At 45.1% G+C, this 26353-nt stretch overlaps 1 non-coding gene across 1 annotated transcript; it reads left to right on the top strand.

Annotated features, from left to right (window-relative positions):
- Positions 1 to 5361: 5361 nt before the first annotated feature.
- Positions 5362 to 5525, top strand: LOC138474893 (U1 spliceosomal RNA). The gene has a single exon (XR_011269116.1). It is a non-coding gene; the product is annotated as a U1 spliceosomal RNA (small nuclear RNA).
- Positions 5526 to 26353: the final 20828 nt, after the last annotated feature.

The following is a 26353-nucleotide window of genomic DNA, read 5'->3' as shown; positions in this document are numbered from 1 at the left end:
AGTCTATCTGGATACCAACTTGGAGAATGGTCTTATTCGACCTTCGAAGTCACCAGCTGGCGCCTCCCTGTTCTTCATCAAGAAAAAAGACACGACTGATCTCAGACCATGTATCGATTACCGCGGCCTCAATAAGGTTACCATCCGTGATCGGTATCCCATGCCACTCATAACCGACATTATTGAGGCGGTACAAGGGGCTCGAATCTTCACCAAATTGGATCTCAGGAATGCATATCATCTGCTTCGCATCACTGATGGGGACGAATGGAAGACGGCTTTTCGAACTCCATACGGTCTTTTTGAGTACAGAGTGATGCCTTTCGGTTTAGTGAACGCACCGGCTGCATTCCAGAGATTCATGGACAGGCTATTTTCAGATCTGCTGTCGGTCTCGGTGATAATATACCTCGACGACATTCTGATTTTCTCCCCTAACATGGAGGAACATATTCAACACGTCACACAGGTTCTGTCTCGTCTTCAGGAAAATCAGTTGCTGGTCAAGGGCGGGAAGTGCAAATTTGCAGTACCCTCGGTTCATTATCTCGGATTCATTCTTTCCGAAGAAGGGGTGGCCATCGACCAAACCAAGGTTGATGCTATCCTTGATTGGCCAGCTCCTACTTCGGTCCGAGAAGTCCAGAGATTCTTGGGATTAGCGAATTACTACCGCAGATTTATCTCAAACTTTTCGGAGGTAGTATACCCGATTACGCGCCTACTCAAGAAGGAGGCCGTTCCATTTTTTTGGTCTGATGAGGCAGAGAAGAGTTTCGATTCTCTCAAGAGATTGTTCTGTACTGCCCCCATTCTCCAGCATCCTGATCAATCACAACCATTTGTTTTGGAGACCGACGCTTCTGCGGTAGCTGTAGGAGCGGTATTGCTCCAGATCATCCTAGGAGTGGAACACCCCGTGGCATACATGTCAAAAACTCTTTCTCCTAGCCAGCTTAACTATTCGGTACTGGAGAAAGAACTCCTGGCCATGAAACTTGCCTGTGAAGAGTGGCGCCATCTCCTACTAGGAGCCAGACATCCATTTCTGATTAGGACCGACCATAAGAACCTCAAGGTACTACAAGATTTGGAGTGTTCAAATTCCAGGCAGGCCAGATGGGCCCATCATTTTGCACAGTTTGAATTCCAAGTCTCGTATATCCCGGGATCACAGAACAGTCTAGCGGATGCCTTATCCCGCAAAGACTCCACCAAGGAACATCCGGAAATCAAGAGGGAGTCCATGTTCAAACGCAACCAAATCCTAGCCTTTGTTGGCTCTTTCCTTAAAGAGGTGAAAACTGCCCTCATTCAGGAAAAGCCCCAACTATCCCTACGTATTACCTCTCCTTTTCAACAAAGAGGTGGCTGGCTTTTCTACAAACAGAAAATGTACATTCCCAAGGGTCCTCTTCATTCTAGAATCCTGAAGTGGAGTCACGACTCTCGCTCGGCCGGACATAGAGGGGCTGAGAATACCTTTGAGCTCCTCTCTAGAACGTTTCTTTGGCCAGACGCTAGAAAGGAGACATACGAGTATGTCAAGGCTTGTCCAATTTGTGCCAGAGCCAAATATCGCCTGGGAAAACCGTTGGGTCTACTCACTCAGGTCGAACTCCCAACGCGCCCCTGGGGTCTCATATCTACCGATTTCATTGTCGATCTGCCGGTATCAGAATCCTGTACCTGCATTATGGTCACGGTAGACGCCTTTTCTAAGTTGGCACATTTTTCTCCTCTTCCAGGTCTGCCCACTGCGGCTAAGATGGCGGAGGTCTTCTCTCGAGATATATTCAAGCTACACGGTCTCCCCGATAAGATAATCTCGGATCGGGGAAGTCAGTATATCTCGAAGTTTTGGACTGCCTTCTGCAACCGTTTGGGCATTGAAAGAGCTCTGTCTTCAGGGTTTCACCCGGAGACCAATGGTCAAACGGAACGCCTGAATGCGACCCTGGAACAATACCTAAGGTGTTATATATCTCAACATCAAGACAACTGGGTCTCGCTGCTTCCCACAGCAGAGTACTCGTACAACAATACCAGGCATTCCGCTACAGGACTCTCTCCTTTCTTCTGCACTTACGGGGTTCACCCTCGTGCCGTGTTTCCGGAGGTTCCCAGCTACACCAAATCCCCGACGGTAGAAGAGGTATTAGGGAATATTAAGGAAGCCCAGACTTCAGCCATGCGGAGTCTAGAGGTCAGCAGAAGACGCACAAAATCCTGTGCCGATCAACATCGGAAAGAATGTCCAGTATGGAAGCCAGGAGATCAGGTGTGGTTGTCCACCCGGTTTCTGCCCAGATGGACAAGGCCTTCTAAACTGTCTCCTCGTTTTCTTGGACCTTTCACTATTCTCTCTAAAGTCAATCCTGTAGTTTTTCGCCTTCGGCTTCCCTCCTCTCTTCGCCGCATTCATCCGGTTTTTCATTCCTCTCTTCTCAAACCTTACTGTCCCGATCTTCACCATAGAATCATTCCCAGATCTATCCTAGCACGGTCCTCGGAGCCTGATGAGTATGAGGTATCTAAGGTCCGTGATTCCAGGTATTATCGCGGACGTCTTCAGTACCTGCTGTCTTGGAAGGGATACCCTGAGTCGGAGGACTCATGGGAACCGGCTTCTCAGGTTCATGCACCAAGGTTGTTGGCTACTTTTCACAGCCGCTATCCAGGGAAGCCTGGGGCGGTTAGGAAGGGAGGGGGTCATACTGTCATCCGCAATCGCTACCGCGGGTGGCGGCTCCTTCCACGTTGGAGGCTAACCGGCAGGTAGATAGGTTTTAGTCCCTTTTTTGTGTCTGGTAACAAGTCATGGCCAATCACAGCACTGCCGGGTGTTTATCTGCCCTTCTAGCCCGGCAGTCGCTGCGTTTCAACCCATTGCTGGATCTTGCACCAGCGGCTCTGGTTTTCGCGCTCCCACCGTTTGCCCTCTGCTCGCCTCGGCGTGTGGCAGGTTTTCTCTGTTTGCTTTTCCCTTCTCCTTGGGATAAGTTCCTTCTACTTACCTGACGGCCGTTTCAGTTTCTGCGGTGGCCTTCTTTTCTGCAGCCTCTTCCTTGCCGATCCCTCGGCACTACTTTGCTTTTTCCTTCTAGTCTCGCCGCTCCGGCGGCAGGCGTGTTTATTCTCTCCTCTTTGCCGCTCTTTTCTCTCGCGGCTCTCCAGTTTTCCCTTGTTTTCTCTGTCCATTGTTTTCTCTCCTGTATTTTCTCTCTTTCTTACCGCGCCTGGTAGGTCCTTGGGCCGGTGGTGGCTTCGGCTCCCTTCACCTCTCATTGGTGTCGCTTTGGACTTCTCTCCTGTGTTCAACCCTGTGGATCTCGCATCTGCTTCCAGTCCTACTGGTTACAAGCTTGGATCTTCACCTACCTCATTGCCAGAAGTATCCTAAGGGTTTTTCCCACGTGTGGGTTTTTTCCCTTTATTCCGGCCTGTTCCAGGTAACGGGGCCCCAGGACGGCTGTCTATTCAGTTGTCACTGTGGCTTCTCACCGAGACAGGCAAGTGCTACCTAAAAAAGAACGGGACTACCTGAGCCGGCGGAATCTACGGAACACAGGCAACTCTGAAGACTCAGGTGAGGAGAGTGTGGAGGGACGGGAAGAAGAAGGGGTTCTGCAGCTTACACAGTCACACACACTGGCACATTTTCTGCAGGTTGTGCTCTATTCCACCACACATGCACCATGGGTGGCTGGTTGCGCATCCATCTTTTTGTGTGCTTGAGAACGCAGTTTTTGTAGGTTTTTGGCGTGCACAAGGGTTTTGCTGCCATTGTTGCAGTTCCTTGCACCATACTATCAGAGTGATGCCGCATAGCACAGCTGAGTGGGTCAATACATCCCACACAATGCAAATTGGAAAGACTTCGACACCCGAAAGTGGTCCGAGCTCGATGGAGGGAAACCCGATATATATTAAGCTTGGGGAAGGGGGCTCCATTGCAACTTTGTGTGAACTGCATCACGAGAGGTCAGAGCCCGGCAGATGGAGACCTACGAGAACGATGTGGTGAAAGGTCTGAGCCCAGCAGAGGGGGACCTTTGTGAAAATTTTGGTTGAAACATTATTTTGAAAGGCAGAGAAAGGAACTTTAAACATGGAAGGCCAGGCTGGCTTCAATCCACGGTTGTGAACTGGATACTGTGTTGAAAGCTTAGCCAGATAGTGTCATCCTGCCTATGTGTACCGCCTTACCTCGCGAGGCCTAACGTGGGGAGGAGAGCTGGTTCAGCCACATTATCATTTGAACACTGACATTTCCTTTTGCATACATTTTCTCCTTATAAACACTTTTTATACAAAAGATAGGGCAGTCATTAGGTTTTTGCTAGTACAGGCCATTTTGATTTGACAGACTCAACTAGGACTGCTTGGTTTATCGTTTGATGATTGAGACTACTCCCATCTTAGTTATAGGGCAGAAGAGGAGCTTCTCCAACCCCAACTTTCTCAATAAAGGTTTTGCAAATTGTATCCATTGTGCAGTGTAAATACTTGTGACACCATGCCTTCCCTACATAATGTATAAGAAGTGGGATACAACCCAATTGATACAAATTGGGGGACCCTTAAATTCCATAAACTTAGTCACCTATCCTCAGACCCCTCTACTGCCACAAAAGAATGCATAGGCTTTGACATTGGTAGCACCATCGAAGCCACTATTCCTCTAGGGTAAAGAGGGATGATTCCCACAGACCTAGTCCTAATACCCCCTCTGAGTTGTCATATAAGAGTTGCTCCAAAATTTGGCCTGGCCTTGAACATTGGTCTTGATGTCTTGCCAGACGTCACAAACCCAGACTTTCAGGGAGACATAAAGTTTCTTCTAATGGACCATGGCGAAACTCCATTTTAAATACACTGTGGGACAAAATTGCACAGGGAATTCTGGAATAGGCTCTATTTTCCCATTTTAAGGAAGAAAGTGAACCAAAATAAACTGAGACAAGTAGCTTAGGCTTTGGAGAGGCCGACAAAACACCTATCACTGAGGCAAAGAGGGAAGAAGAACCTACCAACCTTCCTAATCTAGCCTTCACTCAGCAAAATGACTCAACACTTGCAGAGGCCTTCTTACAATTGATTCCTGAGGAAGAAGGACTAGAAAAAAGAGGGCCCTTTTTTCTTCCTGAAACAGGGATTATTTAATAGAAAGGAAATCACCTGAGAAGGCCTAAGTAAACCTCAGTTAGTAATACCCAAAACCCATCGTAGTATAGTGCTAGAGATTGTATACTCTCATTTGACAGGGGGAAATTTAGGACAATCTAAAACCCGAGCTCACATTAGTGGGAAATTCTACTGGCCATGTATCCATACTGAGTTTCGAAATAGGGATTGCCAATACTTACCTGGCAGGGGAGACACCATGATCACTAAGGTGTTTCTTCCAGGGTGAGGCTCATCCATTGCACACCGGATGTGCTGACCCCTGCGATGTCCCCAAATGCGGGATACTCGACTGCATAATTTCTGGTAGTGGGGGACTGCATTCGCGCTTTCCCCTAAAAAAAACAAAAGGAAAAAATAAAACAAAAAAAAACACAAAAAAAAGAAATAGGGATTGCCTTACTGCCGCAGGTTCTACAGGCTAAATATAATGCAACAACAAAAATGAACCGGGGCGAAATGAGATCAGAACATCTGTACACATTTAAACAATACCAAGTCTTGTCAAAAAAATATATATTTATTTATAAGCAATGTACACAAATATTTATTGTTCTCAACATCCACATTAAACCCCACCATTCATTCCATCATTCATTCACAATCTCACTATACATGTGAATATTCCACACTTGTGGTACTAAGACCACCTAGAACCAATATATTAACATAAATTTCAACACCTCTTGGTGATTACAGTAAGTGTTAATACAAAAACAAATAGCATATTGCTTATTTGCTGTAACTCAACATATGTTTCGGTCATCACAATAGGCCCCTAATTAAAGCCGGCAAATATAAGCGACCTTCTTCAGGAGACGGATGGTTCTGTTGCAACCACTTCGAAATGTCAAAAGGTGGAGGATGTCATCAAACCTCAATCTACAAACAAACAATATACATAACATCAGAATTCCGATCTCTTATTTGTTTAGACACAGATATATCTTGTGTGTATATCTCAGTTTATGTGTATACAGATTGGCACTCACCTCCACATGAATTAATGGAGATGCGTGTCAACGATGGACTAAATCCTGCGGTGGTGCTAGATAACTCTGCACCTATACTGCAACGTAAGAGGAGGACAAAGCATCTTAGTAAGCCTGCCCTATAAACAATACACCATTATATATATGGTATGGACACACTATCTTACCTGATCAAAAATTCAGGTATGGGGGTGTCTTGCGTCTTTAGTCAATAAAGCCAAAAAGGAAAAATCCCTGTTCTCGCCTGAAATGCAACACAGAGACTCAAGACTCAAATATTTTCATCTTGACAACACTGGAGGTAATCAGAACCTCCTATCAATTCGCCTCACCTCATGTGGCCGAGTCCGGATATGTTCTTATTCTGGTACCCCAGTTTTTTCTCACTGCGCGGTGGTTCCAGTTCAATGTTCCTGAAGGGATACATGGAACTAAACATCATGCTCATATATCTAACTAACTCAGAACATTGTTGATAATAGAAGTCCCTTTCACCTGAATTGGGATGGATATCATTGGACCGTTAGAAACCTCTAGACAAGGTAGTAAATTAATTTTAGTAATCATTGATGACGCTACCTGGTACCCAGAGGCTTTTTCAGTGTGGAACATCACACCCCAGCAAATTTTAAAACACCTGTTACCATTATTTTCTATGGTTGGTTTGCCAGGGAAATTTTAACGAATCATGGATCCAACTTTATGAGCAAACTTACGAGTGAAGTCAAGGAATTACTACACATTACCACCTTAAGAACCTCCGTTTACCACCCCCAAATGGACAGTTTGGTAGAGATATTTAACAATACCCTTAAAATGATTTTGAGAAAATGGCAGATGAGGATTGGAAGGATTGGGATCGTATGATTCCATGGGCCCTATTTGCAGTAAGAAAGACCCCTCAGGCATCTACTGGATTTTCTCCTTTTGAACTACTTTACGGTAGAGAACAAAGAGATGTCCTAGACATGCTCCGGGAGACATGGGAAGAGATGAAGAGGCACATATTCCCCCTCTTACACACAGCTACCCAATTACGAGAGCACATGAAACTCATCAGGAGTCTAGTCCATACTCATATGGAGAAAGCGCAAGCCCAACAGAAGTCCACCTATGACAAGTCGGTGAATTTAAGATATTTTTCAGTAGGGTGGTAGGTATTAGTCCTTTTGCCAACCTCTGAAAATAAACTTGCCTGAAAGTGGCATGAGGTGCTAGAGCAAACAGGAACCTGTACCTATAAAATAGACCAACCAGATAGAAAACAAAAGACTCACATTTACTACTTAAATCTCCTAGTGGAGTGGTAAGAAAATCCTTCTTCTACCTCCTCTTCAATATTGTTTTGATTGGTATCGGAGGAAATAGATAACTCTGCACTTATTCCCCAAGAACTATCCAAACAAAAACAAGAAGATTTGAACAATCTTATTACTGTAACGCTCACCTGGCTCCCACGGAGGCGCTGGTCTGGTCTGGGTTGCTGTGGCCTCTTCAAGCGTGATGTGCAGAATTCGGACCACCAATTGAATAGGACCCCCAAATCTTGCTTGTCGGGCCCATAGGAAAATCCTTCTGCAGATGAGAAAGGGGATTAACTGTCTGCTGAATAGTGTGCTTGCTCCCCCCTTCCCACCTTAGTTCTCCTCTGATTCCTCCAAAACCCCCGGTTTAAGCTCACCTTATGGTTTGGAAGGATGAACTCTCCATCCTGCTTCTGGTGCAGGGGCGCGCGTTCGTCCAGTTACTTCACTGGTTTTCAGAATGGCGCTGGCACATCCACTTGACTTTTCTGAGCGATACGCCGTAAGTATGAAGATGCAAAAGTTCAAGTGTGGAGCCTCCTTTTATGATGTCTTTTCTGTCCTTTATTTCAGGTGCAGAACAAAGGCCATGCGTTGAGGGGTTAAATTGCCGGTGGTAAAATCAGGTGAGTTAGTGATGAGGGTGACCCCTCTAAATGTCTTTATAATTCCCTAGTAATGTCTTTTGTCCTTTCCCCATAGGGGCCGGGGTGCGGTACCTGCCAAAGATGCGGCGCCGACCCGAGATGTGGAATGGTTCACCAAGAAAAGCCGGTAAGTAATATGGCTGAAAATGTCCTTTCCCCATAGGGGCCGGGGTGCGGTATCTGCCAAAGATGCGGCGCCGACCCGAGATGTGGAATGGTTCACCAAGAAAAGCCAGTAAGTAATATGGCTGAAAATTCGGCTTTCCTCTTGTGTTCCCTTGCTCACCTTTTGTCTCTTCTTCTCTCCCCTAGGTGCAGAGATGTGGCGACCGGTGCTGAGAGCCGCGATGGAGCCGGGCGTCGTCTCGGGAACAGGTGAGTGAAGCGCGGCGCTGCAGTGAGCAACGCGGTGCTTTTAAATGGAAGTCTTCCTTCAGGAATGCTGGCGTGAAGATTCCGGATGCAGGTAAGAAGGTTGAATAAGTTCTTGGTTTTCACCTTTCTCTTCTCTTATTCCCTTACAGGTGTTCCAGGTTTGAGGCGGGCGTGGCTGGAGTCCAGGTGCAGGAGCAGACACGGTGAGCGTTCAGCTGCTGGGATGCAGAACAACGCGAAGCACGTGTGGCTGTCCGGGCGCGGCTTAAATAGCTTTGGAAGAAGTTCCAGGTGAGTATTCTTCCACAGCCCCACCCCAGTAACAAAATAGTTCCTTCAGAAAAATAGTCCCTCCTAAGCCTCATTTGGCTTGGTTCTTCATGCAGCATGGTCTGCATCAGGTGAGTGTGCAGCATGGTCTGCTTCAGGTAAGTGCACCAAACACTTCCCCTTATGAGCCTGGCGCCTGTGGCACCAGGACTGATGTCCAACATGAGCCTGGCGCCAACGGTGCCAGGACAGAGTCCAAAGAGCCCCTATAAAGGGCCGCTGGGCTTTTACCCGGGGGCGTGATGCCTGCTCCCTGGAGTTCTGGGCCTGGCCTGGTGCTCCGGGGGTAGGCATCATGACAATTACGTCATTCCCCGATGTATTCTGCGTGAAGCCATGGAGAGTACATAGTACTTATTATTATATCAAAACACAAAGGGAAAAGTGGTTCATTTGAAACCATATAGATACCCAGAAGCACGAAAACAAATAGTGGTTGAGGAAGTAAAAAAAAGCTAAAGACAAACATTATCGAGCATTCTTCCTATGGTGGTGGTAACTAAACCCGATCATTCTTGGAGGTTTTGCATTGGCCTCCGGCACATTAACACCATCTGCACCTTTAATGCCTATCCTATGCCACTGATACATGAGTAAATGTATAAACTTGGAAATGCCACATTCCTATTAATCCTGGATTTAACCAAGGGATATTGGCAGGTCAAAGTATGTGGACCTGATAAGGAAAAGACAGCTTTCTCGACACCCCTGGTATTGTTCCATTTCAAAGTTCTCCCTTTTGGCCTGCATGGGGCCCTAGCCACATTCCAACATCTTATGGACAGGATATTACAGCCCTACTCCGATTTCTGTGGGGTCTATATTGATGACATAGTCATTTATAGTAGAACTTGGGAATACCATCTTTTTCATCTTTCCACTATTATCAGGACCCTCAGAGAGGCCAGCTTAATTATTAATCCATCCAAATGCAAGCTGGCTCAATCAGCTGTGAAATACCTAGGCTTCTTTGTAGGGAATGGCAGTGTTCCGCCCCAACAAGAAAAAGTGAAAGACGCCCTAAATACACCTGTGCCTAAGACTAAGAGAGATCTCAGCACATTCTTAGGACTGATTGGTTATTACTGTAGGTTTATCCCACATTTCTCAGGCAGAATGGGCAGGTTAACAGACAAATAAATGAATGCTCATCCTCAGAAGATTAATTGGAATGAGGAGGACGATGCATGTTACAACCACCTAAAACAAGCCTTGTGTCAGATCCTAATCCTAAAGGTAGTACACTATTAAAAAGATTTTGTATTACAAAAAGATGCCTCTCTCACAGGGTTAGGAGCAGTTCTATCAGCGATATACAATGGATTGGAACATCCCATCCTCTTTACCAGTTGCAAACTCTTCCCACGTGAGAAGAATTACTCTGTTTTGGAATTAGAGGCCCTTGCCATCAAATGGGCAATCATCCTTCTAAGGCATTATCTTTTAGGGAGAAAGTTCATACCTGTCACCGACCACTCAACTTAAGTATGGATAAGTCAATGTAAGGACTCTAACCCTCGAGTCATGCAAGTCTAACCCTACTTTTTCACTGTGGAACACTGAAAGGCTAAAGGGTAAATGGTAAAGAGCAGGGGAACATTGATTTCCTTTCCCTGTTCTCCTGTGAAACAGATGCATCTACATCGCATAGGGGAAGGGTGTGTGAGAAACCAGAGTGTATCTCACCCATTTGTCCTAGGGATCTTTCTCTCAGGTGGACAGGGCACAGCCATCACCTTTGGATCCAGGCCCTGGGGGTGGCCCAGTGAGGGAGTATCACCTGGGTGGGAGGAGTGGGGGTGAGCTAGCCCATGGTGAGATGCGGTATTCCCCCCATTTTTTGTTCATCTAACTCATCCTATTTTTTAGGATTTTCCGAAGTCCCATCCCCCCCTTTTTAAACAAACACTGGGCCAAGGAAGAGGGTGACTGACTCACATTGTACTGGACATGTCCCGTTAAGTGGGTCAGGAAAAGCCAGGCACTTTACTCTAAGTGCATACACCTGATACCAATTAGCTCTCCTCGCACAAATAAAAGGCAACACCTAATGACACTGTCTGAGCAAGGTGGAACACGAAAACGAGCAGAACTTCTGGGATGAAGGCACACCTACTGGAGCAGAGCAACAGACCCAGGGACAAGAGTAGCAGGCCGAAAACCCAAAGGCTTTCCTATTGGAGGTTGTGGCCTCCGACGGGCCGCAAAATACGTGTGGAGAAGGCCAGATCCCTCAAGTGAATGTTGTGTGAGCATTGTGTTTCAGGGACGCCAGCGACCCTCCCGGGTGAACGGCAGAGTTGGGGAGGCAAGGTCAAGCCTATGGTAATAACCTTGAATACAAAATCGGAAAGCGCCAAACAAGAAAGAACACACACAGCCGGTGAGTTGGCAAGTGACCTGAGAGACCGATGTGTGTTAAAGTGAATGAAGTAGCAACATGTAAAGGCTGCACGCGTGTGGATGAAACGCGAAGAAAGGCAGACCCATGAATGAACTTTAAAGTGAATTACATGCAAGATAAGCAATACTAATTAATGGAGTGGTCCGATGAAAGGTAGTAGCCCATTCGAAGTTTTCTGTGAAAGGTGCATTGTTTGAAGCTAAAAGGCAAACAAACAGCAAGAGTGAAAGTGAACATTTCATTGAAGTGGTCCTGCAGTGGTCCATAAAGAAAGCCACACACATTCGAAAAACTTCGACATCCGAAAGTGGTCCAAGCCTGATTGAAGGAGACCCGTTATATATTAAGCTTGGAGAATGGAGCCCCCTTGCAACTTTGTGTGAACTGTGTCGTTAGAATCTCTGAGCTCGGCAGAGGGGGACCTAATAGAATGGTGTGCTGAAAAGGTCTGAGCCCAGCAGAGGGGGACCTTTGTGAAGGTTTCAGTTGAAAAATTATTTGGAAAGCCAGTGAAAGGAACTTTAAACACGGAAGGCCAGGCGGGCCTAGATCCACCGTTGTGAACTGTGTGCTGTGTTGAAAGCTGAGCCAGAGTGTTTCATCCTGCCTACAAGGATTGCCTTACCATGTGAGGCCTAACGTGGGGAGGACAGCTGGTTCAGCCACATTATCATTTCAACACTGATTTTTCCTTTTGCATACATGTTCTTCTTTTCACACTTTTTTTTACAAAAGATAGGGCAGGCATTAGGTTTTTGTTAGTATGGGGCATTTTGATTTGACAGACTCCATTAGGACTGTTTTGTTTATTGTTTGATGCTCGAGACTACTCCCTTCTTAGTTATAGGGAAGCATAGGAGTTTCACCAACCCCAACATGATCAATGAAGGTTTTGCAAATTGCATTCATTGTGTCAGTGTCAATACTTGTGATGCCATGCCTTTCCTACAGCTTCCACTCACTAGTCCATATCATTACTTTGTTCAACACTATCTCGTCCTTCATTTATGTAACCCTTTCATCCACAGGTATGGATTTCCATAACTCCCCCTCTCTCAAAAAACAATACAACTTCTTCTTCTTGTTCACAGTCCTGCGTACTACCTGTCGGTAATCTTGACAGGCAATCTGTAACTTTATTTTGTGCTCTTGGTAAATATTTTACTTGAAAATTGTATTATTGTAACTTTAAGTAGCTAACTCCCAAAACACATGCTAATAAATTTGCATTCTGTCACTGAGTACCTTGCTTCTTTCTCGGATATGTCTCTTGATGCATGACATATAATTCTTTCATTTCCCTCCAGAGCGTGTGCAATGACAGCCCTAAACCCTCCCCACTGGCATCAACTGGTAACATTGTAGGTCTCCCTATGTAATAAACTCCTGAACTAGGGGCTTCATAAATCTTCTCTTTTATTCTATTCATTGCAACTTCACATTCTTCATCCCACTCAAATTTGCTGTCTCTTTTCAATAATTTCCTCAATGGTTTTGTTAATTACACAAAATCTGTTATGAGTTTATTATAAAATTCAGCTAGACCGAGAAATGATCTCACTTCATCCTTATTTCCTGGAATAGGTGCCTTCCTAATTGCCTTTAATGCATCATGTGTGGGTCTGTACCCTTTTCCATTTACAACATGTCCTAAATATTCTACTTCCTTTTCTCTAAATTTACACTTGGATATTTCAATTGTCAATCTCTTTGCTTTCAATTTCTCTAAAACTGCCATTACTCCCTTGTCATGCTATTCTACTCCATTTCCCTATATCAAGATATCATCCTGGTATACTATTGTTCCTCGTAGCCCTTCATGTACATGGCACATCATTCGCAAAATACTGCTGTGATACACACAAGTCCAAATGGCATCCTTCTGTATCTATAAAGTCCATACGGTTTTGTGAACGAGGTACTAGTATTACTGCCTTCAGTCAAAGGAATCTGGTTTTATGCAGATGACAAATCCAGGGTGGTGAATAATTTTGCCAGCTCACACAATTTAACATCATAGAAATGTTTGGTAGAGGATATTTTTCTACTTGTATATTCTTGTTCACATCCCACAGGTCAACACATACGGTCAATTTGCTCACTGCGACCAACATAGGGCTTTTTTTCTATGAAGTGCTCCTTTTCCAATCTTTTTCCACTTTTTCTCTCAAGGCAAACGGAATTTCCCTCACTCTGTGCATTACAGGTTCTGCTTTGATAATTATTTTGTGTGCATATCCTTTAATACATCCTATTTTCAAAGTAAACACTTCTGTAAACTTTTACGTTTCATTTTCAACCTTTTGTCGCCCACATAGGACTGGTTCTTTCAGACATGGATCAAGCCTTATTTTAAACGCTGCTTGATCCCCCCAGCCCCAAACCTCTACACCCTTCCTTGCCACATACACTTTAATTGCTGCCATCCTGTTCTTAAACTCAGCTAGTGCTTGAAAAAATCTCATTATATGAAGGCTTGGCCCTTCAAATTCTCCTTGGTTTTTTATGTCAGGATTTTTGTAAAACTGTATTGATACGTTTCTCTGTCAACTCTTCCCACTTCTCCATCAAAAGGATTGTGTACAGAGAGCAACTACCGACCATCACCCTCACTTTTGCTCCATCTATCCATATCACACAGCTTGGGCACTTCAGTTCAGACTTATATGCTTTGCATCTTATTGTCATGATGCTCTCCTCATCCAATGTGTCTTCTTCTTGTACTAGTGCAACCTTCTTTTTATTCCTGTACACAACAACAAAGTGCCCTTGCATGCCACAATTTGCACATTTAAGATTTAATGCTGGACAAAACTTTGAATTGGCATATGTCCACTTCTTCCCAAATGAAAACATCTACTTTTCTCTCCATCAGCCTGATGCCAAATCTTCCTGCCACTTCCTCGTTTATCTTCATCATTTGAAGCATGAATTCTTTCTTTTCTCGCTTCCTTACATTTTCCTCTGTTTTATTTCTCACTAGATTGACTTTTGTGCAAGTTGTCAGGTTGCCTTCCTTTCAGTCTTCGCTTGTAGAAGTTCATCCCTTTTCTCTTTGATCTCCTTTGAGCATAATTGTGTGTGCTCAATTTATTTCGCTATTGCAATCGTCTCTGCTGTAGTGGGATCTCCACACATTGACAACCTCTCCTGTATCAGTGTGTTATTTGTGTGTATGATTATCTGACCTGTGATCAATTCTTCCGTCGTCATCCCCATTTCAAACTTGCAAGACAGATAAACTGTTTTTAGTGCCGAGACATATTCCTCTATTAATTCATCCACCTTTTAAACCCTAGAGTAAACATTGAAACTGTTTATAGCCACGTTCATTTCTTGCGCAAAATGTAAGTCTAATTGTCTCATGGTCTTCTCATATATATCCATACCTCTGCTCTTGGCACAGTTGCAGTCAAAGGGGTTAGTTCTCTGAATTTCCGGTGTCCTTCTGGTCCAAGTACATGTAGGAGTAACAACCTCTTCTTTTTTGAAGTCAATCCTTCATGTTCCACTGTCTGCATGCAATTCCCCCAATATTCTTTCCATTCTGTCGTGGAATTTTCAGTTCTCAGCGTTTGCTAGAAAGTCTGCTGGTGGATGCACTGTAATGCCTTCAATTTTCTTTTATCTTGATAGTATAAATATATATATAAATGTCTAAACACTGTATTTATTTGTACCAACACCAGTTCGCTAGTAGCTGTTCCAACCTTTTATTTAAATTTAATATAATGTTTCTCGCTTTCACAATTTCAAAATGTTTCGTCCCCCGCGTTGCTTCTTATCATTCACACATGATTGTTAGAGCATTGCCATGGCAACGATTCATTTACTGTGAGTCCTTCCTTACTGTCCGTTGATGTTGTAGCATGCTGCATGGTGCAATCCTCTTACATCACGCTTCGCTGTTCACCACTGCACTCTCTCATGCTCCACCGTGCACCTCACGTTTCTCCGTTCCCCACTCAATCTTCTGACTTGTGCAATCCTTTATAAAGTCACTTTTACATTGATTCCTTAATGCACACTTTTATCAATGACAGCATCCTTCTTCCTTTCAACCAGTCTCTTTTTCTCTTCAGACACGCATGGGTTCTGGTACTGATGGTCTCCCGCCTCCCGGTCTTGACTGACGCATCCATAGTTTCCCTGGTAGGCCTTGAGGGTATAAGGCCTCTTTTCTTGGGGGAAGGATACATAATTTGTCATGTGGGAAGAACATGACATCCATCCAGGCCAGCCTGAGCGAGCCTGGGTGTGGTTCGTTAGTGCTGCATGATTCTGCCAGTGGATTGATTGGGGTTTGCGCCTGCGCATTGTGGGGGCACCGGGAATCATTAGGAAACCGCACTTGCCCTAATGCGCTCGCATGCAGAGTTGCAGCCCATGACCATGCGTGCAGTACAGATCCATTCACAGACAGCAGCAGCACATTGAACTAGCGACCTGCTGTGCGACTCGAGGATGTGGCTGGAGCTGAGGGCAGCAGCAGACCTGAAAAGGTATGAATTGGCATGCTTTTTTTTCTTTTCTAAAAATGATTGGACCATCAAATCCGGAATCGATATATACTGTCATATGATGTGTCCCAGGTCTCTGCCGCTTGGTAGTGATCTGCTCGACCTAGGTTTCACCATAAGCAGGGTTGGGATTTGATGCTAGTAGAAAACTGTCCCACAATATGAAAGAATAAACAGTGACTCACACAACACACAATTTAGAGTAGTAGCAAAGCTTTAACCCTTTCACGGACGTGCACATGTATCTCCTGATTTACAGTAAATGACTAAAGTTAAGCTGCCATGATTAACATTTATCGTACATATATCTTGGCTAGCTGGCAGGTCAAGCAGCATTGGCTGGGTCCAGGTTTGGGACCCTCTTGGCTGGACACACTGACCACAAAGCCGATAGCCTGTAAGGAAGCTCAGTCTGTCAATGTATCCACTGCCAGGGTTCCATGATCTTATCAAGCCTTACAAGGTGGATACAAATGAGTACCACCATGTTAGGCAGTATAAATATATTTGATCAGGGACTGCATTTTGCTTTGTTTAAAAAGTGTGCTACGAGTGTGAACTTTTACCGATATGCAAATGGTACACTACGCTTTGTTGGCAATAAACACGCGCAACTTATATTCTTCTCACCCAACACCCACTGACACAGGTAGGACATAGAAGTCAGATTTGCAATAAAAGGATACCCACAAACCATCAGGATAGCCCTATTATTTGTGGGCATGCTTTGCTTATATTAATAATGATCTGTTATTGGCATGTTTGTTTATTATAAGTTCGATGAATCTGATGATGTCATCACTTCTTACCCAGGGTGGCCTCTCCTCATGTGGCCAGGGGTGATGGCAGCCACTACCTGATCCTGACCCTGGGGACGGCTATGTGAGGGAGGATCACATGGGGAAACAACCCTCATGGGGGGAAGTTGACATCATCGAACGAGACGTGGAATCCCCCTTTTCCTTATACAGATGTTCCCTCCATTTCTCATGCCTTATTTGGCATACTGTGGTAAACCCTTTCTACAGACCACATGACCTTATAATTACGTTTTCAATACTCCATGAATAAGCTACCAAGAACTACCCATTAAACCCATATGCACTAGGACCAAAAGTACTAGGACGAGGAGACTGAACAGTTAATGAAGAACACTCTTCAAACCTCCCCCAAAACTACTGACATTTTTCAATACTCCATGAATAAACTATCAAGAACTGCCTATCAATTATATATGCAGAGAAATACTGGGACGGGGAGACTGAATGGAGTTATGAAAATTAAGGAGTCCCAGAAGCACATCACACACTCTAGTGTTGCAAGCTTGTGATTGGCGCTGGGACATTTAAAAATCCCAAACAGCATGGAGTGCTGAGACGCTGCCCGGGAAAGCTTCATCCTGTTCTGCGGATCGAGGGACAACTGAGCAACAAAGCATACAGTGGAACCAGCCAGCTCAGAGGGACAGTGAACGAAGGAAGTCTGCAGATGCTGGTTCACCATATAAGAGCCGCAAAAGGAAGAAGGGGGATGCTAGCAGCAGTACCAAAGCTGCCTGAACATGGAGAAGGGCTCCACAGCAAGACGTGGCTGTGAGGGATGTGGGAGCAGTTGAGTGAAGTCAACAAGCCCGTCAAAGAAAGGCAGGGCCCTGGAAAACTGCAATCCGTTTACCGTGGAAGAGCTGGAGAATGCCAAGGAAAGCCGGTGAGTCCCAAGAAGGGAAACTGGGATGCCCGGGTGCTCCAGAAATGTTACCAAGGACTGATAAAAGCAAGCAAAGTGAATGAAAGGGAATTTGAGACCTGATGTCTTTGGAATAATAACAAAGTGAATGCGAGAAATATACAAGGTGAAAGCAAGGCAAAGTCAAGTTTGAAAGTGTGTAAAGTGAATCACATGCGGAAAGCCCTGGCAGGAGAGTATGCCAGGCAAAGTCAAGTTTTCAAGTTTGTAAAGGGAACCACAAAAGAAAAGCCCTGGTAGGAGAGTATACCAGGCAAAGTCAAGTTTGCAAGTGTGTAAAGAAGCCACATGAGAAAGTCTAAGTTGTTTTGTTCACCAGACAACCCCCCTCCCCCCTATTCGGCTATAAAGAACTTTGATTGTGTAATTGATTCAATTTGTTGGTGAAGAGTAACCTGGGGAAGGGAGCCATCACCTGGAACTGTGAACTTTTGTGTTGGAGTTACATTTTTCATTTGAGCTTCATCATTTGTGCACTTTTAAACCCAAAGACATTATCCTTATCACATTACAGATATTTGTAGAGTGTGAGGGCTAGGATAGGATTTCAGACACAGGACAATTTGGTTTGGACATCTTGACACAGGATAGACCCTTAATTTTTGGTTGAGGCAGGGAAATATCTCTTAGGGTAGGGACAGCTAGGCATTTTCCAACCCCCATTTTATTTTGAATAAAAGTTTATAGCCAAAACTATGAACTCTCTGTATCCATGTCTCCTTCCCGGTTCATCAAATAAGGTCATTTAAAGTACATTGCACTTTGTCCTTAAACATGTATTTCTGGTGGTTTTTCAAACAAATTAGACATTATTTGAACGTTCTAACAGTGTGCCCCTCCGTTCTTGGACTGCTGTTGAGCACTGCACCATCACTGTTCATGTTAAGAGGAATGCACGGAGACTGGGGTGAGGTGGGCTCCGCTCCCACATGTCTGAGTGTTTTTGTTTTATTAAGTGCTTCTCCCGCCCCATGTGAAGGACGGTCCACAGCACACTGCGATTGTATCAGTCAGTCCCTTCTCTGGGCATTAGTCCAAGTCACAAAGCCTGGGCAGAGGTATAAGTGGATGGTACACAAATGTGACCGGAGGTTTAGAATCTGGCAGTTTGGCAGGGTCTGTTGACAAGCAGTTTAAAGTATTTGAAACCCATGTGTGAATGGACTTTGATAAGGTAGCACCGTCTTTCTTTTGTTTTAAAAACGCGGACTGTTTATCTTTTTTGTGCTGACTATTCAGGCAGGGTGATTATGTTTCTGTGACCCCTTCCCCATTGATCCGATCGCACTCCTTCTGAATCCAGGACATGCAAATTCTTTGAACATGTGACCTCGCACCTCTAATAATGTGGATAAATACAAACTGGCGAGGGTGCATCATTTTCATTCCCTGACCACTGTAGTTATGGTGACGACTCCAGCGCCCCTTTAGTCTAAAACACAGCCACTACTCGGTACAGTATTTCTGTCGTGGTGCTCTGAATTTGACAGACGATAGTACAACATATAATGCTAGAGCTGTAGGTTGTGTGCAGTATAATACAGTTCAGACATTAGGGTGCTCTAGCATTGAAACTCTATAATACACTGCTCTAAATTGTGTACACTGTTGTAGAGGTTGCCTGCCATGGGGCTTTATTGGCTTATAACTGAATGCAATCCTTTTTATGTGGCTGTAGCTTTTATACACTATAGTGTTACTGTGATGTTGTTGTGGTATAACTTTGACATAAAAGTACAGTATTCTTGTGATACTGCTCTCGATTTGCTGCACTACAACACACTGTTGTTATAATGGTGTTCTGTGTTTCACACACTCTTATGAATAGCATTTAGGATTGTTACTCTGTGTGCAATATGCACATGGGGTTGTTACCTAAATCAGAAGCTTTGTTGTAGTAAAGATGAAAGGGCATACTTCTACTTTCATTGAAAATGCACCAAAATATCAAAGTGTTCTGTCAATGTAGCAATTCTGCCGGTGTTCCTGATTCATGGAGGTGTGGGTTCACGCTGTGAGCATGTAACCCCACTATATTCGACCTCATGCATGCATCTAAGCCACGTGCAATAGGCTCTCGCAGGTGAAAGGCATAGAAGCGTTGGGCTCACGCGCTGTGCTCGCTCATTTGCCAAACTATGGGGCCACTTTGAAAACATTTTCCAGGGCCACTTTTGGTTCCCAGTCCACACCTGCTCGCCACGTGCCCAAATGTTATTGCCCGATTCAAAGAGACATCAAAGGACCATCTGGATACGGCACACGACAGGACCTTCTTTTTATCCTATCCCGTTGGTTCTAACGGTCCTCTCTCCTCCAACATTACACTCTGCACGCTCCAAACTCGAAGCTCCACGTCAACCTGTTACAAGGCTCAATAATGAAATGTGTACCAGTCTGCCAGGAGTGGTTTATCAGAAATGGTATGTAAGCATCTGCCTTCTAAATGCAGCCTGGAACCTAGCAGGCACCAGTGAAGGAAGATGGGAGCACCGCAAGGACTGTAACAAGTGTAGAGTATCCTGCTTCAAGCAAAAATAGCTCCCCCACCCATTGGTAGCATCCATAACAGGTGAATAGCCACTTCAACTCCCCCACAGTGCTCATATATGCATACTGGTGAAATTTGTAGTCATCACAATGGTAAAACAGTCAGTAAGTGTGTCTCTTGGACATTTTGTTGTATGTGATACCTGAGGGACCCACACCGTCCTTCACTATCATTGTGAAAATGTATCTGCTGCCATATCATATGTATTTTTCCCTTTCTTCTGATATTAAGGTGTCCTGTGCATGAGGAGGAACTACTGTTATCTTTTTATACAGTTTTTATAATACTATTTACATAGTGTGATAGGTTAAAGGACATGGCCCTGTCACAGGGGAAAAAGAGTCCTCCCAGAAGGCGGGTGAGGCAGTTGACACCAGCCTCTGTCACACAATACTTCCAAACCAGTTTTCTGGCTAGTGTTTTCTTTTTTGTCTTTCAGGACTACAACTCCCACAGTGCATTTGGTTGTAAACACGAAATCCCAGACAGGAATCATGGGAACATAATTAAAAACAGACATTGAATGGATTTGAATGCTTCTTGTCAAACAGATAAGGCAACCAGCACCGAACCTATCCACCTCAGGCCGAACTCAGGTTATTGGTGGGGCAATAGAAGACAAACTGGGGTTGAGGAGAGACGGCAGGAGAGACATAGAAATAATCCTTCCCACAGTCAGCAGCACAGAAGGGAAATCATAAGGAAAATGAGCCGCCTGGACACTTGGCTGCTGCCCTGAGAATGGAGACTAAAACGGGGGTAGTAGTAAAGGGGGGTGTTCAAACCTCTAACTTGTGTGAGCCAAATCCTGGGGAAAGGGCAGGCACAGATTGGCTATTAGAGACATGTGAACATTGGAACCAATGGCACAGGAAGGGGGAAAGACAAAACCAGAAGGACCACAATCAAAGGGAGGACAGAATGCCAAGCAGAGTGTGGGTTGCAGCAATGCAGTCAGGAGGTGTGGTGGTGCACCAGGAAACCAGGTGGAGGACGGATGATGGAGTGCAGTGCTGAAGAGTTGGTGGCAGAGTTGGAGAAGAATAAACATGAGGTATTGATTTTGAGAGAGAGTGGTACCAGTTGCATGTGGTGTAATGAGAGAAGAGGTATGTGCAAAAGGTGCGTATGAAAAGTGAGTAAAGATAGTGAGGGAAGAAAGACTAGGGAGGATTAGAGGGAGTGAGAGTGATAGAGGGAGTGTATGGTAGAAAGGGTGGAGAGAGTGCAAGGTGGTAATGGGAGTAAAAGAGAGGGTAGTCTAAAGTAGGATGGGGAGTGGGTCTGTAGTCAGAGGGGGGATATTTGGAAGAGATGGGTCTAGAGGTAAGGTCAGGGAATAGAGGCATAGCAAGTGGAGGATGAGCGGGGCACCATAGTTCTGAGTAGATAAAGGGTTGAGAAGAGGGGATGGAAGGGGTGGTGGCAGCAGAAGAGTGATGGGAGGGGGGGAGTAGCGAAGGGATGAGTGGGTATTGCAGTAGCAGTTGAAAGGAAAGCCAGAGGAGTAGGAAGATCAGAGAGTGAAGAGAAAGGGAGAGAGTGAGATAATGGACCAGGGTGTCTGTTACCAGCACAAGAAAATCATCAAGACCCATGACAAACCTGGGGTGTGTTAGGTTGGGACACCCCTAAAACAACCCCAGAAGGAGGAAGAAATATAATGTTCTTGTGCTAATAACAGACACCCTGGGCCGTTCTCTCACTCTCTCCCTTTCTCTTCACTCTCTGAATTTCCTACTCCTCTCTCCTTCCTTTCCTCTGCTACCCCAATAGCCAGTCCTCACTCTGCTACTCTAATGTTTCATATCAAGACATAGGGCCTCATTACGACCCAGGTGCTAATGGGTTAACGGCGCCGTAAAAGGCTGCGGCGCCGTTAACCTATTAGCGCCTAATTACAAGGTACCTTTGCGCGACCCGACCTTAACGGCTGGTGTAGACCAGCCGTTAAAGTAGGGACCCGCAAAGGGACCTTGGTGCTAATTACGGTGCCGCAATTGCGGCACCGTACTTAGCGCCTTCCCCATTCCCATTGAGCCTTATGGGGCAAAAATGGGAATGGAGAAGGGCCATGGAGGAAGGGGGAATTACCGCCCCGCCAACCTTGTAATGGGGTGGTAATTCCCCCTTTCTCCATGGCGGAGTCGGTAACTTACCAGCATGAACCATGGTGCTAATAGCACCATGGTCTTCCGCCAGGGTCGTAATGAGGCCCATAGTGCCTCATTACGGGTCCGGCGGTAACCGTGCCAGTGATAGCACACACCCACAGAGACGAAGTATGCTGGTCCGGAAACAACGGTGCCGGTATACCTGCACCGGTGTCTCTGGACCGGCATGCTTATAATGAGGCCCATAGAGTGCATTCTACGAATGGGGAATTTGGAGGTTGAGAAGGATTGGGATAGGAGGACACCAAAAGCAAGGCTCCCTCTCCTCCTTTCTGCTTTTCAAACCATGAATCCTTGGACAGGAGAATTAAAGGTTGGGCTTCTGTAAGATTTTCTCTGGGAATCAACACTGCCCTTTATTCCCTCTAAAGGAAGCTCAGACACTGCATGTCCTGTCCTATTGGTGCCAGATAGAGAATTCCTAGCTCCAAGAAAGATTGCACCTTCTTCTAGCCCAACAATGGATCATCACAGCATCAATAAGGCAGGAGGAACAGCCATGTTCTTGCAGCCTGGAATACGCTACAACTTAAGGAATGTGTCTTGTTTTTAAAATTAATCTACTTATTGTCGGCTGATAATATTGAGTCTTTGCCTGAACATGCTACACCTGCTGAAGAATTTAGGTGTCAAAGAATGGAGACGGTGAAGCTGTTAGAGGACTATGTCAGTAGCCCCATTATATGGGACTTTCCATGAACTTGCAGAGGAGTGTGCCACGTAACAATACAGTTCTACGAGTAAACAGCAATGATAGGGGAACTCGGAAGCAATCCATAGTGAGGGGTGAACTTGTCAGATGAAGCTGCTGCCTACTCAGTGGTGTGCAGAAGAGCAGAACAGAGGGGAAAGCTGGAGTGGAAAAGCATGACAAAGTCCTTCATGTTAAAAATCCTTTTTGCCCATTCTACCAAGAAGGAGAATATCCAGAGTTGAGTTTTAATTCTGTACAGAGTATCAGCACTTGCAAAGCCTTGGAGATCGATCTTAAAGCTGAACTTTTATATGGCCCTCTACCATCAAACAGACCATGAAAATAGTTTTTGCCACATGTTTCCAATTTTGACGCAAATGTATTGCAAACACTTGCGGTCTGCCTACATCCTGTACACTGCTTCAATGTTTGAACTTAATACAACATAGACATATAGAAATCATAGCATAACTATGGTAGAATTACATGAAGCCATGGGCCTCAGAATATGGGAAGAATGAAAACAGATTTTGCAGCACACTATCCAGGGTTGGTGCTCGCAGCCAAGGTCAGAGATGAGCAGAAGATTCCTGGCTCCAGGGACAGGGAGCCACCTTCAAAATAGCAGAATAAATCCTCACTAATTGCAAACAGAAAAGCTCCATTTTGCGGTCTTCAGCCACGTGATCCTGCCGAGCTGAACAAAACATGTGGACCCACCGTGGGAAGTAGAGCAGTTCCCAGCAAAGCAGACAAGAACTGATACATGTGTTGGTCTACAACATTGCAACCTGCAATCACTCTCTAAGGTGAGGTGGTTATACCAGTAGCAAAAATGGGGACGTTAGATTTCCTTTTAAGAATAGAAACCGTCCGTCTGGATCCCTGCGACATCCTAATTTGGAAATGGGTAACTCCTTGGAAATAAGAATCGCCACCCCCCTTTTCTTGGAGCTGTGGGATGTAAAAGTATTGTGGGAAATTAGGATGTCTAAGGCAGTATTCGTCTGCTCTCTGCAAGAGCATTTCTTGAATCAAGCCAACACCCCGAGCGATTTGGTCCAGTAGCTGTGGTATGCTCTTCCGTTTCCTCTGGGAATTTAACACTTGGACATTAATATTGGTGATTGGGGCTGTAGATGCAAGTGCATGGTAACTTGTGGAGGACATCTGGGGGAAAGTATGTCTGCTTGGTTGACTGTACAAGCGTTGGAAACTATTGGCCCTAGGTAACGGGAATTGGAGTGAAACAGGGAATGTGGGAAACTGAGAAACAAGGTGAACTGAAAGAACGTGTGAACAAATCAAAGTCATGTCAGGACCAAAATAGCAAACTTCAACTGTTGTACACTTATGGGGCACATTTTCTGGGTCACGCGATTATGAGATTGTTCGTAGACGAGTCGTGATGTCCAGATATTAGACTTCAGGTAGGCCCAGTGTAATTAGATGTTACTAGCCTGGGTGTAGCTAATGTGGGAGTGAGGGTGTTAAACTGTAATTGTATAGTGCCTCCTTAATATTTATATTGGCCTAAGCCTAGTCGCGCTACACAGGAAAACCGTGCTACAAAGTTCCGATTTTGTGTCAACTTCGCTGCCATTTTAAGATTCATCCGCCATTTTGATTTCTACTCGTGTGTTCTTCGTTCTAAAATGGTGGACTATGTTTTCAACTTGCAACCAAGCCTCCCGACCTTTGAGTCCTGTTAATGTTTAGACTGTCCGAGAGCCGACTGTTTAGACTAGGCAATGAGACCTTATGTTGCATATGAACTGTTGTTTAAGTGTTGTCTGCGCTCACAAGACTCACCCTTGTATACAATTTGGGACAATGAAGAACAAACCTCAAGCGTATACATAGGCCAAATAGAATTGTAAGGAGATGTTACACAAGGCTCACCGTGGGATCTGAGAACATACATCACCATTGTGCCTCCATAGAAATGCAAACCTATGTAATCCTTTGCATAATATTGTATAATCTGTATGTGAACTAGGTACGAACTCTAGACCACAAATTATTAATGTGAAGAGAGGCTGGACAATATTACTCGAATTTGTATAAAAGCATTAATGTTTAGATGTCCAGCACTCTCTCACCTCTCTCTGTCCAGCTGGTACACAATGCGGGGTGTTGGGAGCCGGATAGCTATCTGTGTTGCTTTGTAAACTGTACAGTAATAAAAGATCTGTGAATCTTTTTTAGCCCGTGATTGGTGTATTTCCTTTGTGGTACTCAGCCTCGATATTTCCTTGTTCTTTTAGATGGTGCCTGAATAGGGACCGTCAAGATTGATGCCATCTCATTGCAGAGTTGACGCAGCTATCGAACTGGGATCGGACGGTGAGAAAGGGGGCCCCTTCTTGGATGAGACGCGACACCTCAACAGTACTTTACGACCCGATCCCTGGACGGTGAGCTCGCGGTCTGAGACGGCATCTTGTCGAGGGTCCATATATCGAGGCAGAGAGTTTTACCAAAATCACCAACCACGAGGGTCCATTGTTGTCCTTTGTAATCCAATCGGACCTCCCTTAGTCCTTTGAATCAGGTGAGTCGTGCCCCGATTCCTAAGTATCCTGATATTTGGTTGTAGTATTGTTCTTGCGAGCGCAATTGGTGCCAGGTAACACCAGTAATCTGATATGCCTGGGAAATTATTCCGCAGAGACAGACAATCTTTGGAATTTGGCCGTCCGGCACCACAGGAGGGGTCGCTGGCATGTACTACGTACTGTAAGTACGGCATTGGTAGTATAATATTCAATGATTTTTGGCACAGACAAACTAGACATGCTTCTGACCTTCAGTGGCCAATCAATGGTAGCTTTGAGATTTCCCAAATAGAGCATTTAGAGTCCATATTGTTAAAGAAAAAAGCTAGACCTGCAGCATTTCATGTAATACAAAATTGGAAAAAGGAAGCTATGCTGCAACTTTTTTTTTTTAAACTTTCTTTATTGGCATTTCAGTTAATCAGCACAAACAACAAACCAGGTAACTCCCCCCTACCCCACCCCCCGGTACACACAAGAAGGAAACGCGGAAAAACCAAGAGCCGCATACGTGGCGTCGACACCAACCCTTAGGTAACTTTCATTGTCCAACCAAATCCGAACTCGATATTCATATAGTCCTGCGCCTCCACGCCAGCGAGGCCACACAGTCTAAGTCACCAGAGCCATGAAGAGGGCCTCAGGGGGAAGGCGAAGATCCCTCCGCAAAATCAAACCGAGCGGGGGATCCCCGCACAGCGGGGGATACGGACCTCTCCCTCCCTGGTTGGTTAAGGAGGTATAGCATGTAAGCGTCCCACGTTCGACTGTTACCCCTGCCAGTCCCCCTCATTACATCCCATTTGGACTCCATGTCATTACAATACAATATGTCCTTGGACCACTGGGCGACAGTCGGACTCCGTCTCTT

The sequence above is a fragment of the Ambystoma mexicanum genome, chromosome 8 (genome assembly GCF_040938575.1).
Source record: "Ambystoma mexicanum isolate Mex_15411 chromosome 8, UKY_AmexF1_1, whole genome shotgun sequence".
In the NCBI taxonomy this organism is placed as follows: domain Eukaryota; kingdom Metazoa; phylum Chordata; class Amphibia; order Caudata; family Ambystomatidae; genus Ambystoma; species Ambystoma mexicanum.
Note: the sequence above shows the minus strand (reverse complement) of the source record. Positions and strands in the feature narration are given on the sequence as shown.